This window comes from Aythya fuligula, chromosome 10 (genome assembly GCF_009819795.1).
Source record: "Aythya fuligula isolate bAytFul2 chromosome 10, bAytFul2.pri, whole genome shotgun sequence".
Lineage (NCBI taxonomy): Eukaryota > Metazoa > Chordata > Aves > Anseriformes > Anatidae > Aythya > Aythya fuligula.
Genome location: NC_045568.1, coordinates 1,528,578 through 1,545,798, shown reverse-complemented (window position 1 = coordinate 1,545,798; position 17,221 = coordinate 1,528,578). Strand labels below are relative to the sequence as shown.

At 39.4% G+C, this 17,221-nt stretch overlaps 1 protein-coding gene across 8 annotated transcripts in view; it reads left to right on the top strand.

Annotated features, from left to right (window-relative positions):
• The window catches only part of CACNA2D3 (calcium voltage-gated channel auxiliary subunit alpha2delta 3), a 518,406-nt gene that overhangs the window by 208,073 nt on the left and 293,112 nt on the right, over window positions 1–17,221 (top strand). The gene's annotated exons all lie outside the window — the stretch shown is intronic.

Genomic DNA, 17,221 nt, shown 5'->3' with positions numbered 1-17,221 from the left:
AAGGCTGTGGATGTGACTTCAGCAAGGCTTTTGACACCGTCTCCCACAGCATTCTCCTCAAGAAACTGGCTGCTCTTGACTTGGACTGGCACACACTTCATTGGGTAGAATCTGTCTGGATAGCTGCGCCCAAAGAGTCGTGGTGAATGGAGTCAAGTCCAGTTGGAGGCCAGTCACTAGTGGCGTTCCCCAGGGCTCGGTGCTGGGGCCGGTCCTCTTTAATATCTTCATCAATGATCAGGATGAGGGCACGGAGTGCACCCTCAGTAAGTTTGCAGATGACACCAAGGTAGGTGCGTGTGTCGATCTGCTCAAGGGTAGGAAGGCTCTGCAGGAGGATCTGGATAGGCTGCACCGATGGGCTGAGGTCAACTGTATGAAGTTCAACAAGGCCAAGAGCCGGGTCATGCACCTGGGATGCAATAACCCCAAGCAGAGTTATAGGCTGGGAGATGAGTGGTTGGAGAGCTGCCAGGCAGAGAAGGACCTGGGAGTGATGGTTGATAGTCGGCTGAATATGAGGCAGCAGTGTGCTCAGATGGCCAAGAAGGCCAAAAACATCCTGGCTTGCATAAGAAACAGTGTGACCAGCAGGGCTAGGGAGGTGATCGTCCCCCTGATACTCGGCTCTGGTGAGGCTGCACCTCGAGTACTGTGTTCAGTTTTGGGCCCCTCGCTACAAGAAGGACATGGAGGTGCTTGAGCGGGTCCAGAGAAGGGTGACGAAGCTGGTGAGGGGCCTGGAGAACAAGTCCTACGAGGAGCGGCTGAGGGAGCTGGGCTTGTTCAGCCTGGAGAAAAGGAGGCGCAGGGGTGACCTTATTGCTCTCTACAGATACCTTAAAGGAGGCTGTAGCGAGGTGGAGGTTGGTCTATTCTCCCACGTGCCTGGTGACAGGACGAGGGGGAAGGGAATGGGCTTAAGTTGTGCCAGGGGAGTTTTAGGTTGGATGTTAGGAAGAACTTCTTTACTGAAAGGGTTGTTAGACATTGGAACAGGCTGCCCAGGGAAGTGGTGGAGTCACCATCCCTGGAAGTCTTTAAAAGACGTTTAGATGTAGAGCTTAGGGATATGGTTTGGTGGAGGACTTGATAGTGTTAGGTCAGAGGTTGGACTCGATGATCTTGAGGTCTCTTCCAACCTAGAAATTCTGTGATTCTGTGATTCTGTGATTCTGTAATTATTATACAATCTTTAATTATGTGATTTTTTACTGTTTTGCATATAACCTCAAATACTTTTATTGCTGCTTTCAATGTACATGTGAGATAGCTTCTAGTACCATAAACTGTGTGTATTGTATGCCACCCAGAGTCAATGAAAGTCACTTGATTGAAAAATGCACACTATTTTGTATGTAACCTGCAACAGCCGTTGTGTAACCAGACTGAGTAGTGATGAAAATTATAGGCGTATAAAGATCTCTTGCACATTCAGTTAAGTTAGATTTAGATCTATCTGAGTCCATTGTGGGATGTGAATTGATAGAAAAATGCAGAGGAATGCATCCGTTAAGAAAGCCCTTTATCCCACCATTAGGTTCCTAGACATGAACATTGCCGGTAGGTCTCCGTGTAGAGAAATGGGATTGGGATGTCAACATGGCTAAGTACAGAAAGAGAGCATTTGTGCATAAGAATGTGTTAGTAAAAAGGAGACTGTATTATTTAAATGAAAATAGAGCTTTCTAGAAAGCTTATTGACTGTGTGCAGATTTAAAAAAAAAAAAAAAAAAAAAAGTATTATTCTGTTCTTTTTAGGAAAAAAAATCACCTAGCAGTTTATGGAATTAGCAGCCATGCTACATGTAGAAAAAGCTCAGAGCTGAGAATTCATGTGGATTCTTAACTTTATTGCTTCCATGGCTCTGAATAATAACTGCGCAACTTGAAAGCTCTCTTCTTGTCATTTGCAATGGAATGATTTAATTTATTTAAGTTTCTGTGATGAACACTTAATGCCTTACACATGTAGGGAAGGGATTAGTCTGTGACTCAGCGCTCGTGTCTTGTAACTCCAGTCTGTCTGCAATACTGTAGCAAGGAAGGTTTTTGTGGTCATTAGCAAATGCTGACCTCTCTGTCTGTATACAGTGTCTTGCCCATGCAATTGTTGAAGGGTGAGCTAAGGGGATGTGGTTAAATTAGACTGCAATTTTGTTAACTCGTTTGGGACTGTAGCCGTTATTTGTTAAAGGTTACTCTTGAGATCTGTTCTCCTATGCTGTCGGATCTTACCTTTATAATCTGTTCCCAGTAAGCTCCCTATTACTCCCCTTTTCTGTGAACATTGAAGTGGAGGTGGTGAAAAGGGTCTTTGCACCAGTCTCTTTAAAACATGTCTTCACATAATGTTACATGGAGAAAAAGTCTCTTACAGAGCCATATACATGTAGGTCCACCCAAATGAGAGGAAGCATTTAGTTAGCATTTCTCCCCAGGGGGTGACAGCTGGCAGTTCCCTCTGTCCGGAGTAATTCTGGGCCCTTGGTTGGAGAGCTGCATGTCAAGGGTTTGCAGATGCCACTTCTGCTCAAAAGCCACCACCTGCAAAAGGAGCAGCAGCTCCTGGGCAGTGCCTGTGCACAACCTCTTGTTTCCTGAGCCAGGGTTCACAGCCCATGCCCATCTCCGTCCCAGTGAAGAGCAGCTCCTTCCTCATACCCCCTGAGATGCGTCCCTGGTCCCTGCTGTGCCCTTCCTGGCCTCGGCTGGTGTGAGCACACAGGTATGGGCACAGGGGTGTTGGATGGATTTGAGCAGGGGGAAAGTAGCTCCTGCTCTGCCCACAGACAGTGTGCCAGGGAGGGCTGGCTGAAGCCTCAGTATGGGGCTCCCAGTCCTGTACTCATGTACCTGCAGAGGTGGGGGGGACCTTGGCCAGTGCTCGGGTGTTCCCTATGGGACACCTTGGGCAGAGCTTTTTGGGAGATCCAGGTGTGAGAGGACCATGCTGTACAGGGATAAAAAGGATGGTCTGTTGGCAGGGTGTGTGTGTGTATGTGTGCATACTTCTGCCCCTAATTAACTAGTTTTTTTCCCTCTCCCCTCAGAATATTAAATTATAATGTTCTTATATGGTAAAAGGGCAGACACTTTGGAACTTAATTTTAATATAATAAAGCCTAAGACTAGGATTTACGGTAGTCATGACCTTTTGTAAATATAGTTAAATACAGTACAATGTAATGAGTTTTAGGGAAGGAGAGTAAATGACCAAATGTGTTTTGGAGTAAATGCTGGGGCAAGGAAGTTCATTTCAGCATTGGTGCAGGTATATAACTGAGAGGGGCCGGTGAATGCCAGATAGACATGGGCTACAAAATTGAAATATGGTTAAGAGAGGGATTTTATTTTCAGAATTTTTGTATTCTTTGATACATTGAACCTGTTTGAAAATATTTGAGTGAAAACAATAAGGTGATTGATGAGCTCACGTATATGATCTATAATCTTTATGCTTTTTAGCTAACAAGTCGAAACCTAAATCTTAGAGAACTGGAGATTATTTCATATTTTTGATCAAGACAATCATACTTCCCAAGTAGGAACAAAATAATACTTATGAGAATAGGTCAAATTTCAGAAAAATCTACATCCATTATGTCTGCAACATGCTTCCTGAAGCATGCAGTGTAGGATGCTGGTCTGTCCACCTGTCAGGATGCCATTAGCTGTGGGCTTGAAAGCAGGAACTCTACATAGTCTGAGGCTGCTCCTGATGTTGTAGGCTCAACAAAGTTTATTAAATGGGGCATAGCACTGTGCAGGCAAGCTAACACAGCTTCCAACTCACTTTTTGTCTCTGAATTAAGAGAGTTTCTACCCCAGCATACTTACCCTTCAGCACGGAAGGGGACACACCGAATTTAAAGCCAAATGCAACGCTTGAGAATGAAACATGAATAGTTACGCTACTTAGTCATTTTTTTAAATTATTTTTTTTCCATTTTACTTCTCATTTTTTCAGAAGACGTGAAATTTTGGGCAGAGTAGAACCAAGTCTTAATTTCTATTCCCATGCTTTATTCTTTATATCTTTGTTTTTCTTCTGTGTCTTTGCTTTCACTTAATTCTAGTATGGTGAAATACACCCCAAATTCAGAAACAGAGTATACATAGGAATGTGTATTACCTTGCTTATTTCAGGTTAACTCTAGTAAAAGCATGTGCTTACCAAAGCTTGCTTATTTCAGGTTAACTCTAGTAAAAGCATGTGCTTACCAAAGCTTTACGAACTTTCTGTTAAAACTTGTGGAACCATGCCAAACATTGACGGACTTCAGCTATAACAAAAAGCTAAATTTCCCTGAGAGCTTTGCTGAGGTTCACAGAGCTCTTGAAGCAAACTTGAGCCCCATTGCTCTAATCTGAGGGTTGATTTATTGTTCTGTACCGAAATCTAAGAATATTTTGGTCTCATGTTTTCACTGTTACAAGTAAACTCAGAAGATTTTAGATCTGCTCCTGACACACAGCTTGGAGCAAAATTCAGAGTGAATCAGAGTAGAAGCACCCCAAGCTGTTTCTTCTCAAACCATGCAGATGAATCCTGTAGCTTTTTCCTAGAAGTCTGTATTGTGTGCCTTTCAAAGGACTGATAATAGTTCCTGCTTATTTTACAAATACAGGCAAATAGGACTTGGCAAGCAGGCTTGTGAGAAAGCAATGAAAAGAATGAAGGGAAAATAGGTACATGTACAAAGAACCCGTGAGCCAGCCAGCCCCAATACTGTGAAATGATATGACTAAAATATGTGCATGGTAAATAGTGTGACATTGAAAAATGAAACATTCAGTATTACAGTCAGAGGAGAAAGAAGCCAGCTCCCAAAACTGAGTTCTGGCAGTATGTTCAGAGAGTAGAATAGGCATACGCTTGATTGCAGTTTGGGTGGAGAGAAAAGGAAGGAGATCGCAGAGCTCTATTTCAGTGCTTTCTGTATTTTCCCACAGTATGAGTTTAATAGCATTTCATACTAATTATATACTTGCTACATTTTAAATTCCTGCGTAAACTGCGGAAAAATGTGAAGATGCTTCCAAGGCTGGAGCAGCTTTGACAATGAGTCTGCCTATGTGCTTTTGTAATTGTTTGCTGTGCGTCATATTCAAACCCAGTTATGTTCTGCAGATTTACATGTACTCTTGTGTACTTTGATGGTGATTTATACTCCTAGGGAAGTAGTTGGGTGAAACCATGGCTCAGAAATGTGGAAGCTTAATATAAATAAATTAAACGCAGGCGCTTTATTTAAGTGAATCACAAACATTTGACGTTTATAATTTCAACACATTATTGTCACCAGCTAGTCAGCGTTGGTGACTCATGGTGATACTTAAGCTATTGGCTTGGTAGAAAACATAGTAAGTATTTTTTAGCTATTCTAGGATGCCTTCTGGCCTGCATCCACACAAGTGAGACTGATTCGTAGACACTAATGACATATTAGGAAGCTGTCTTATTACTTATCCTTCTGAATTAATAATCAGTGGATCCCCTGTATTGATCATCTTGCCTGTAAACACACCAGTCATGTGAAGAGTTTCTTCGAGGCTTTGCAAAACTCTCAGGTAGTTAATATGTGCTGTTAAAAATAGAACTGTGATCTGATTTTACTGGTTGTAATTAACAATTATTTCAGCAGGAAAATCAGTGTGTACAAATTTTCATCAGTTTCAGTCTTGCAAAAATCAGGTTGATTATTCCCATTTACAGATAGGGAAACAAGAATGATCTCTCCCTTGTGAGATATGAAGTATTGATTTTGTATTTCTTTCTGCTCTTTTGAGCACATTGCTTAAAGATCAGCACCTATTGAAAAAATTAAAACATTTTTGCCAAGATTTCATTGTGGAAATATATAGATATACTTGGACTGTTTCATAATTCAAAGTTAAAACAAAATTGCTGTCATGTTGGACTGGGACAGAGAGCTTCAAATTCAGAAACAGTATTTTAGCATTTGATTCTTCTCTGAACTTTGTTAACCTGCTAATTTGTAGTTAGCGGAGCTGCAAATAGGAGGACCCCCAGTGAGGTGAGTTAAAGTAAAAGGTTCTAATTGTGTCTGATTGGCTTGAGGTTTACTTCTAGCACTGTAGTGACACATATGTTGCTGCTTCTGAAACATCCATTTAATCTAAATTAATTTTAGAAAGAATAGCTATAGGAAAAAAAACAAAAGGTGAAACTCTTCAACCTGTTGTCACCTCATAGTTCTTCAGCCAGTGTGCTGAAATACTGCACAGCAATATGATGGCATGTATGAATACTTCCTTGGGCAATACTGTGAAGGTTTCATAAACACAAATATTGGAGCTAACCAGGGAAAAGTGGTTGGTGATCTGATCTTACTGCTTTCCATGGAGAACTTGGAAGGCTGTTTTCTCTTCTCCCATTTGTTAATGTTTAGCTGACAAAGTCCTGGCCTTCAGTAATCACTGTGAGACTCAGCCTTGGAGAAATCCCAGCTTGACACTTGAACTGTGGCAGGAAGATGCCAGTGTTGCGCATTAATACTTTGAGCTGGAGGCACAGAAAAATGTATTGAATACGTGGGTCTTGAGCCATCAGTACTGCTGTCTCTTTTTAGATGCCCTTAGTGAAGGCCAGGAAGGCAATTTGTGCTTTCGGCTTCTGCTGACTCTCTAAGTGCCTGGGAACTGTGAGAATTATTACAGCAAAGAAGCACCAAATGTCAAATTCTTTTCACCTTCTCAGGCATGCTTATGCAGAGGATGTGGGGGTGGAGTAGGGATAAAATATGCAGTTGGAAACAATTCTTCTGTCCATCAAAATGGTATTGTATCAGTTTATCTCCTTAGTCACAGCTATGTTTCAAGATAAAGGGACAGCTATTGTTTTCAACTGGTGCAACCACTGTCCCACTGATATCAAAGATTCTGCATGAAAAAGTTTCTCTGTAGCAGAGACTTTTTTTTTTAATTGTTTCATTTCCTAAAAGGGTTTAGGGTTTGTCACTATCTAACTGAACCCAAGATGCTGACAAATATTCATGTCATGGGTAAAAGCAGTTAAAATACAGGATGTCTACTTACATACATTTTCTGCTTAGAAAATATTCTTGTATTAGCAATAAGTCTTCCTGTTGTAAAACTCTTTCTAAATACAATAATATTCAGAATAGTAATTGGAGAGATTACAGGGATGCTGCTTCATTACTGTCAATCAGCTTTACTGTAAAAAAAACCCTGCAAATTTTCAGCCTCAGCATATAGCTCAGGTAAACCTAAACCCATATTTGTGCTCTAAGTACCTGAACATTTGCTGAGGAATTATCCATGGTGTATCTCTGTCTTAAGATGCGTGCTACATTAGGCATTTGAATGGTATCCATTAGCATAAATCCTTCTGGGTTTGAAAATATTTTTTTTTCACTAGTTGTAAGTCTGGTTTAGGTCTCTGTTTGTTTAAAGTACAGATCAGTAAATGGTTGAGATGTGTATTACATTTCAGGGTTTCTTTATGATATGTGGTATGTATTGTTGTTCAGATCTCTGTGTGGTCTAGTCACTGTATATATCATTTCAATGAAATAACCAATGGCAAACTGGTTGCTTAATGAAGTGCTCTCATGGCACCTTATTTAGGAGGGAGGATCTTTTTGGAGGCAGTTGGAGGATAGCATAAAAACATCTAGTAAAATTTCTCCCTTGGAATCTGCATATAGCAAGTCAGTTGCATAGTAAACTAATGTCTGGGAAGTCTGAATTAATGACCTGTGGGTCAGCCTTATGAACTTTCCATTATTTAAATACTTTCTCCTGTTGGTTAAGCATTCTGTTCAAGGCAGCATTGAATTGCAGTGGTTATAAATGTATATTTTTCAGGGAAGGCTATTGGCACTGCATGTCAATGTCATAGATATGAAATAAAACAAGTATGGAAGCAAGATTCATTGAATATAGCAACTGCCCATTGAAGGAAATATTTAAAACATTAAGTATGATTATATTTTATGAATATTGTTTTAGCTGTGGCAATAAGCTCAGAGCCAATGCATTCAAAACTGATGAATCTTTTCTGTAAAGGAGGACATTTCTAGGAATCTTTGTTTCTACAGTAAATGTTCAAAGGCAATACAGGATTTCCTGTAAATCATAAATTAAAATGTGTATAATATTTTTACATTTGACTCTTCTCCATCAATGTAGTCTCATGAAGGGGAATTTATATATCTGTGTAACATGTTTTCCATTCAAAAGTTAGTGGAGTGCATTTCAGACTAATTTTTGATTAATGATACTGTGTTCCCCTTCACGTCTTGTTATTTTCAATTTATTCTTTACCAGAGACAGGAAGGGAGCAGTGAAATAGGAAATTGGGATGTTTAGAAAGAGTAACTAAAGAGAGCTGCAAAATATTTTTTAATTTGTTTAGATGGCTGAGAGGCCTCTGCGTGTGTGATCTTTCCTGATGAGCTGAAGGAAACACACAAGAACACAGTACAGCCAGCCTGGGCTGCCATTGCCCACTGTGGCTTCTGGACTTCTCAGCAGATGGCTTCATGCAAGACCCTTCCTAGGAATGTTTCTGGGATTCCTCAGAGTCTTTGGAAGATATTATCTCTCCCTTCCATTTAGCCTGCACTTTTAATGCTTGTAAACAAGACTGGGAAGCATGCTGGATTGTGGGGTTGCTGATTTGTAAAACTGTCAGTTATCCCATTGCTCAGATGGGTTTCAAACTAGGACTTTATGCCTATTGCTTGCTTTGCCTGAACAACTTCTCTAAAAGTGTTGATTTGCTTTAATTCAGATAAAAAAGCCACACAAATTACATCTGGTACAAGGAAAATTATAATTCTCCTTAAGATATCTCTGTGATTAGATAGTCTGTGATTGCTTTCACAGAGCCTTGCACTGTGCTGTGGTTTCCCCATTAACTCTGAAGTTTTGTGTAAGAGTACAATAGCATCACAGTGTACACCTTGGATAACCCACAAGTAAATTGTTCCACAGATATCTGGGATTTTAATATGGTAGAGAAATAATGGTACAGACTCCAGATAGTTTTATGACATTGCTCTGACAAGTTCAGATTATGTAATATGTTCCTTTATTGCTGCTATCTTTATCACTGTTAGCCTGCCTTTGTTTGATGTGAAAAATGGTTAAAAGCTGAAAATAGAGATCACTTTTATATTTATGATATAAAATATCATAATGGATGCACTTGGACTGCACTGCTTGCTCACATGAATTAGAGTGTGCTGATGTTTGTTTTACTCACGTAATATTTGCAATATCTGAGTTTTTACCCACCTCATCCACTGGCTTCCCCATAATAGCCTAGGTTACAGGCCAAATATAAATGGAGTTCAATTTAAATAAGTTAAAAAAAAAAAAAAAGTTGTTTTTTTTTTTTTTGTGTGTATTTTTAAAACTTGAGGTAATGCAATCAACGTAAAGCAATGCTGCAAGAAATCAGGGAAATGCTACTTGGCAATTCAGCAGTAACCCCATCAGAAAGCGTGCTGTTCTTCATGCAGTCTGCAGCTTTGAAGAGCTCTTGTAACGTAACCTGCAAGTTTGAGTATTCTGATATATGTGCACATAGGAGGAAATTTTGCAAGCTGTAGTCAGGTTTATTATTCTTCCTTGTTATAGAAATAATTATTTTCTTGACCACATTTTTCTTTCTTCATGAGAGTTTTTTTAACACTTAAAATTCATTCATAAATAAAATAGATGCCATTGTCCCCCCCTCCTCTGACCTTCCCCAGGATTGTGTGACACTAGAGATGTGTTTCTTTTATTAAATTAACTCATCATCATCGTCTTGTTATTTCAACTGCGGGCTTAGCTGACCAAATTTCTATATTGCAAGAGAGAGTCATTAATCATTTGAAGAGGATTTGTATACGTTCAGTTGCTCAACATCTCATCTCTTACTTTACTCCCAACTAAATTCAATAATGTAGCACGTGTTGTTTTGCTGTCCTTTGTGTAGTCGATAATATTAATTTAACCTCCTGTGTGTATGGTGGCTGATTAGAAGTAGCAAAACAAACCTTGGATTGCAGTGAGCCCCATGGAGTTTTGTGTTCTAGTTCTTTAGCATTTAATCATTTTGATTATCCCCTAGTGGTATGAAAAAAAAATCTGGTGAAGTACATGCTTTAATTCATTATCAGCTACAGTCAGTGTTCAGATGTTGTAGATTTCTGTATATGAACTGTCTGTTGCTTTCTGTTTTATTAGGGATAGTTATTAACCTCCAGACTAGCAAAACACTCTGTACAGGCTCTCTACTATCCCTGAGTGTGTCTTGAGGAGACAGTACAGCTCTCACTGAGGGCAGCATTATATGCATGCCTTAGACTTTAAAGGATCTAGGTTCATGTTGCTTCTCACGGGAGACAGATGAAGCAGAGCTTGAGAAATATTTTCTTCTTCCTACATGGAAGTAGGAATGAGACACTTAGAGCATGTGGCTGTAAAAAGGCACACAGAAGTCCGATGTGTCTCCACTGACAATTAGAAGCAACCTTGAGGGTTGTCATGAACCTGCCTGTGTCAGATGCGCTGAACAAGCAAAGAACTTCACTGATTTCACTTTCACTTCACTTTCACTTTTCAACTTATCCATTTGTGAAATAGCTTGCTTTTCAATTTCTATAGCACATTATAAATTGTTTGGGATTTTTTAGTGTTATATATTGAACACCATTAATGGGTTAACTCGTGATAAGATCGAAACCTTTAGAAAATATTACTGTGTTGATTTTTAAGCAAGTCTGCTCTTTTCCTCCTCTTTGCAGAATATTTTGTTACATAATTATTTTATAGAAGTTGTTCCTGCCTGTTAAGTAGCTTGATAGGCTCTACATGGAGTGAGATATGAAGGAGACCTATGGTTCTAGCTATTACTGAGGCTGGTTCCTTTTTTTTTTTTTTTTTTTTTTTTTTTTAATCTTCATAGTTATACAAATTTGCATACAAAGATCAGCCCCATACAACTGTTTTTAGGAACATTGAGTAGTAGGCTAGAGAAATCCATTGATGATTGGCTTGATGTATGTGACAAATGTTTTTTTTTTTTTTTTTAAGAAGTGGATTCTGAGGGCAAATACAACAAACTTGAAATCGTACTTCATGCACTTTTTAAATGTGCCAACTATCTTCAAAATACTGGTCAAGTTTATAACATGCATAACCTTATCCCCTGAGCATGGCCAGAAGTCAGGAGTTAATCCTACTGTAAAAATCATGCAGCCTTGATTTTTGCTGCTTCTACCAGCTGCTGAAAAAGAATGAATATCCCTCCTTACCCATGTCCTTTTAAAAAGAAATATGAAAAGCAAATATTTTAAAATCAAGGTGATATTTCTCATATGCATCAAACTGCATTTCTGTATCTGTCTTTAGACTTTGAAAGAGAAGAGTATCCTAAAGCCTTCTCCAGTGCATGTCTGTGCATCTAACTGCTCAACAAAGCTACAGAGATTTTATTGCACCTGCTCCTCCCTGGGCACCCCGATAACCCATCAGCATTTGTGTTTTGTGTCTGCATTTTGGCCACATCCATATCAATGGGACACTATCTGAAAATAAAATAAGTCATAGTGAAGGGTTTCTAATGCTCTGCAATGTACTATTTATCTACTCAAAGCTTACTGTGTAATGTTGTATTGCAGTTTTCTTAATCTGGTGCTAGTGGTGGAAGATCACTGCTACTGTAGCATGGAAGTAATGGTGAGCTTGATACAGATGTGTTCATAAATGTTTTAACATCCACAAGTGAAAAATACTTCAGTATTTTTCTTTGCTTTTGCACGGGTCTTATCCTTTTGGAGTGAAAAGTTTTAGGCTATTTCTCTTTCCAAATTATTGTTTAAATAAAGCTCAACAGCTCTTGTATTAGCAAGAAAAATGAGCCTCCTCTGTTAGCGTATTTCTGAGTTGGAAGCACAGAGAGGAGTCCTCTCCTGTGCGTGTCAGTACCAAGATGTACAGATGTGTCCTGACCAGCAGCACAGAGCCTGAGCGGCACTGCAGGAGCAGTGTGTTGGGTGCAGCTGCACCCCAGCCCCAGAAGTATTCCCATCATCCTCACTCAGCAATATGTGCACCATGATAAGCCTTATCAAACAGCTACATTACTATACTGGTGGATTTCCCATGCTAGGGATTTTTGCCCTGTTACTGTTCCATGGTATTAAAGTGTAAGCTCATTGGCAGGGATACAGGCTTTCTACTGTTTGGGGTAATTTTGTGGTTTTGAAACACTCAACCTTCACAAATGCACAGCCTTTACTTGCATTGTATTCTGGTTATAAGATGTTTGTAAGTCATGAAATTCTCACTTCGAGTTGCTCTAGAAACTTTCATTTATTTTCTTTTATGGTTCATTCTGTTTCTGTGCAAGAATGATAACTGGCTCTTAACCTGCTCATCTGTGCAACTACTCTCTTGTAATATATCACCACGGACCTGGGAGGAAGGAGAAATAATGGTGCTGCTGGAGCAGAGAATGCTTTTGTTGTATAGAATGAAGTACTCCCTGGAGGGTTTTATGTGTATGAAAATGAACACTGCACACTTGCACATTTCTAGAGCCAGCTAAAACATTAGATCTCTAGTCAAGGTTGTGATACAGATATGATATGTTCCAAATGGGAAGCCTGATAAAAGTAGGAAAGCCTTTTCTCCTTCTTGAGTTTACTAGCTCCAGCAGTGAGTTTTTGCTCAGTCTTTTGACAAAGAAAAAATCTTTTTGCATCTAAAAGTAGGTATGTTAGAAGTTATTAAACATTAAATGAAAAGGAGGCTCCAACTGAAACTTGCAATCAAATTGAGTCTCTAAATTCGGTGAATCATTTAAAATAGCCATGATAATTACTTGCTATTTGCCACTTTCCGTGAATCACCTAATCCTTACAAGACCTCTGAGACCTTGTTGTGTTATCAATTTGCATGCTGGTATAATTGATTTTATACTATAATAGTGTTATTTATTTATCCTATTTTAATACAGTTTTGAGAGAATGGATAGCCTGGAGAAGGCTCAGTGTAATCTGATTGTGTAGACAACTAGATCAGTTGTTTTTCCAAAGATGCAAGTCACATTTTTGCACTCCTTCCATAATTAGAGAGTGGGACTGATCATAACATTTTGAAGCCCAGGTGATCGTTGCTGTTGGTAAATGACATTAAAAAGAGCAAAAGAGATATGCATTGGAGTTTCCTCCAGAGACACAAGTAAGGACTTCCAGGGAATAATCAGATATGATAAAGACTGTAACTCCCAACAAAATATATACATTTTTTTTCAATTTCAAAACTTCTTTAAAATTCAGAACCAGTTTTATTGCATGAGGCAGTTTGCTTTTATGATGTTTTATACTTGTTCGTTAAACATCAAACCAAGTACTTGAATACAAGGTTTTTATTCATATACTTAAAAACAAAAATTCTCCTTAGTGGAAAACTGTCAAAAGATAATTTTTCGGCCCTGGAAGCTCGTATGCATTCAGACATCTGCCTCTTCATTAACATGAGTACCAGAATGGAGACTGTTAGTGTGTTCAGTAGTAGGATAGGGTCCCTCAGACTGTGTGACTTTCCTTATTATGTTTTTCTAAACATATCTGCCCGTTAGGAGATGTGTTAAACTTGTCAGTCGTGAGAAAATATTTTGTTTGTTTGTTTGTTTGTTTGTTTGTTTGTTTCAAATTACTGATGATAGCACCTATTATGCTGAAAATCTCATTGATTATTAAATGCCAATGCCACTTAATACTAGACTTTTTTCTTCAGTTTCCATATTTGCTTTATCATTTTCTGATACATACTGAGGCTCAAGCAAATAACATAAACTTTCATTGATTTAGTATCTTCCAGAAACCTACAGCTTTGCCTTTAGGTGGGACTAGATGGTTGAAAAATGCTGAAAAAATGATTTTTTGCAGAATTAAAAATTACTAGTATAGACCCAATGTTGCTATGTGTTGAACCATTAGTTTAATCATTTCCCATTGGGTTCTTACACCTTCTGCAAAGCCCTGTGAACAGGATTTTGTTATGCCATCTTGGAATAATAATTTCTGTATTTCAGAAAAAAAAAATTGAAGTAAAATCATAGAATTCATTGTTTCATAAGAATAAAAGCAAATTCTTTTTCATTTTAAAATAAGATGAGAACCAACTGATAAGTGTTTGTTGTTATGTGCCTCGTATTCTCTGAGTCACAAAGGCAATTTGCATCAGAATGTCTCTTTCTTTTAAATGAAGCAGTAAAATTTTACATTTAAAGCAATGTACGTTCTATGCAATGTTAACAAATATTTGATAAAGCATCACAAGGTATTGACTTACAGTAGGATTAATATAACTGGAAATAGAGAATGTCATACTTCTAAAAGTTTGTACAGCACTGCATTTATGCATGACAATATTTTTAAATATTTCATATATATTACTGATATCTTGTCTTAGCAAAATATCCATTGTAATCAAGGTGCTTGTTTAGTTGAGACATTATGCTGAAGTAAGGGACTGAAGTGAAACGTAGCTGCCAAGTTTGCTTGTTACCTGGTAGATAGCTCTCCAATGCAGCCTAACCCCGTGGTTTTATTAGCACACCACAAACCTAGCCCTTTCTCACAACTTTTCTGATTCCTTTTGCAAGAATTACTTTTTCTCATCCTTAACATATGTCTGTGTCAGCCATCCTCAGAGATCAGGCTGCATGTTTCTGTATTGTGGCTGAAGCTCTCATATGGAGTTTTAAAACAAAGTTTGCCTTTTCTGTTCAGCCTGAATGAATCTGTAAAATAATTTTATGATCTAACAGTCCCACAAGTGTCTGTCTACTGTGATCATTGCACTATATTAGAGGATCCTAGGGTTCTGGAGACTGTGTTAGTGATATGATTCTTTGGGATGTCTCAAATATATTCATCCATTTGCCAGGAAAGAAGGGTCCAGATGCTTGTTTTGAGCACTGTTGAGCACTACAGATCAGTTTATACTGGCTTGTGCTGAGAAGGTTTTCTGCACAAGAGTAAATGAATCACATGGAAGCCGAGATTCCTATTTTTCCCAGATCTTTATGGCCTTGCTGTAAGATTTGTTCATTACAGTATAGAGAGGCTATTCAAAGTGGGTGATAAAACATTCAGAATGATGCAGATGCTAGCAAGGAATGTGCTTTTAAAACTAATGCAACAATGGAACCCAGTGGGCTTGTTTAAATGCCAGTGTAAATGCACAAAAATATAAATGTTCATATTCAGATCTTGAGATGCATCTAATAGATTACATGAAACAAATTTCTTCTGAATGCTTTTTCTTCGGTTCATTGATCACTGTGCAAGTCTGTACATAAGGTTAGTGTGAACTCATCTGCTGGCCAAGTCACAGTAAAGACTGGCTATGCTCCTAACCTAGGTAATTATTTTGTTATTTATTAGACTAATATCTTCTTGGCATGTTATATTGTGCACACTCAGAACTCACCAAGTTAAGGTTACATCAAAAATGGACCTCCATTGACAAGATTAAATTGAAGTCATTTTCTCTTAGAGCTTAGCAGGTAGAGTATTTGTGTTGTCAGCAAGCAGAACTTTATCCTCTTTCCCCTGGGCATTATCGCAAATGCAGTGTCAGAATGCCAGATGGATTTCCTTTACTACTTTTTCCTCCAATTTTTATTATTTTTTTTCATTTTCTTTCTACTGCATTTCAGCTGTCACATTCAATAATTTCCTTGGAAGCAAAGTGTCCAAAAGAAGCCACTGTATAACAGCTCTGCCTAAATGCTGTTGCTTTTTTTTTTACAAATAGTATTTTTGAACTGTGCATGCTACCTGATGTTTCCTTTTCATAGATTGCAGGGCAGTCTTAAATCTGTTATTGTTAACAGGCTTTGCATTTGCCCCAAAGGCTGGGGGGGGCTGGAAACATGGAGGGTGGTGGGAATTATAATATTCTAATTTTTTATTCCTTTATCTGTAACACAATAAGGAGTATACTCTGCTACAATTTACTTTAAAAGTAACACACAAATAACATAATTGAATATATACTTATAGAATTGAAAAGAGAGAATACTTACACCAATAATTCAGTGAATATTAAATCAACCAAAGAAATGATCAATTCCAAATACCCTTAATTGTGAAATGAATGCTCTAATTAATTTAAAATATAACCGTTTTTAATACTTGGTTAGCCTTGCCACTTACAAAACATGACAAAGGAGAATGTCCACTAATTAATTCCTTTAGAAAAGGAAGAACCCATCAAATGAAAGGAAGCAATATTCTTTTAGAGGTGTGTAGTGGGTTTACGTGGCAAGGTTTTGGTAGCAGGGGGCTATAGGGGTGGTTTCTGTGAGAAAGATCTAGAAGCTGCCCCATGTTTGGGAAGGGCCCCATTGTTTTCCAGATCTGAGCCAATAAGCGATGTTGTTTGCGCCTCTGTGAGAGCATATTTAAGACAGCGAAAAAAACGCTGCGCCAGACAGCAGCCGGGAGAGTCAAGGGAGTGAGAGAACAGCCTGCACGTGCCAAGGTCAGTGTAGAGGGAGGGGGAGAGGTGCTCCAGGCGCCGGAGCAGAAGTCCCCTGCGGCCTGTGGTGAGGACCATGGTGGAGCAGGATGTCCCCCTGCAGCCCATGGAGTACCACGGTGGAGCAGGGTTCCATGCTGCAGCCTGTGGAGGAGACCACGGTGGAGCAGGTGGCCCTGCACCGACGGAGGCTGCCCCCTGTGGAAGACCCCTGCCAGAGCAGATTCCGGGCCGGACCTGTAGCCCGTGGAGAGGAGCCCACGCAGGAGCAGGTGACCCGGCAGGAGCTGCTGCCCGTAGGGGAGCCAGGTTGGAGCAGTTTTCTCCTGAGGGATGGACCCCGTGGTACGGACCCATATCTGGAGCAGTTCTGGAAGAGCTGCTGCCTGTGGGAAGCCCACGCCGGATCAGTTCATCAAGGACTGCATCCCGTGGGTGGGACCCCACAGCACAGGGGACGAGAGTGACCGAGAAGGAGCGGCAGAGAAGAAGTGCTGTAGACTGACCATAACCCCCATTCCCCCGTTCCCCTGCGCCGCTCGGGGGGAGGAGGTGGAAGAAGGTGGATGGGGGGGAAGGTGCTTTTGGTTTGATTTTTCCTTTGTTTTCTCACTTCTCTCGCTTGTTAGTAATAGGCAATAAATCTTACTATCTCCTTATGCCGAGTCTGTTTTGCCCGTTA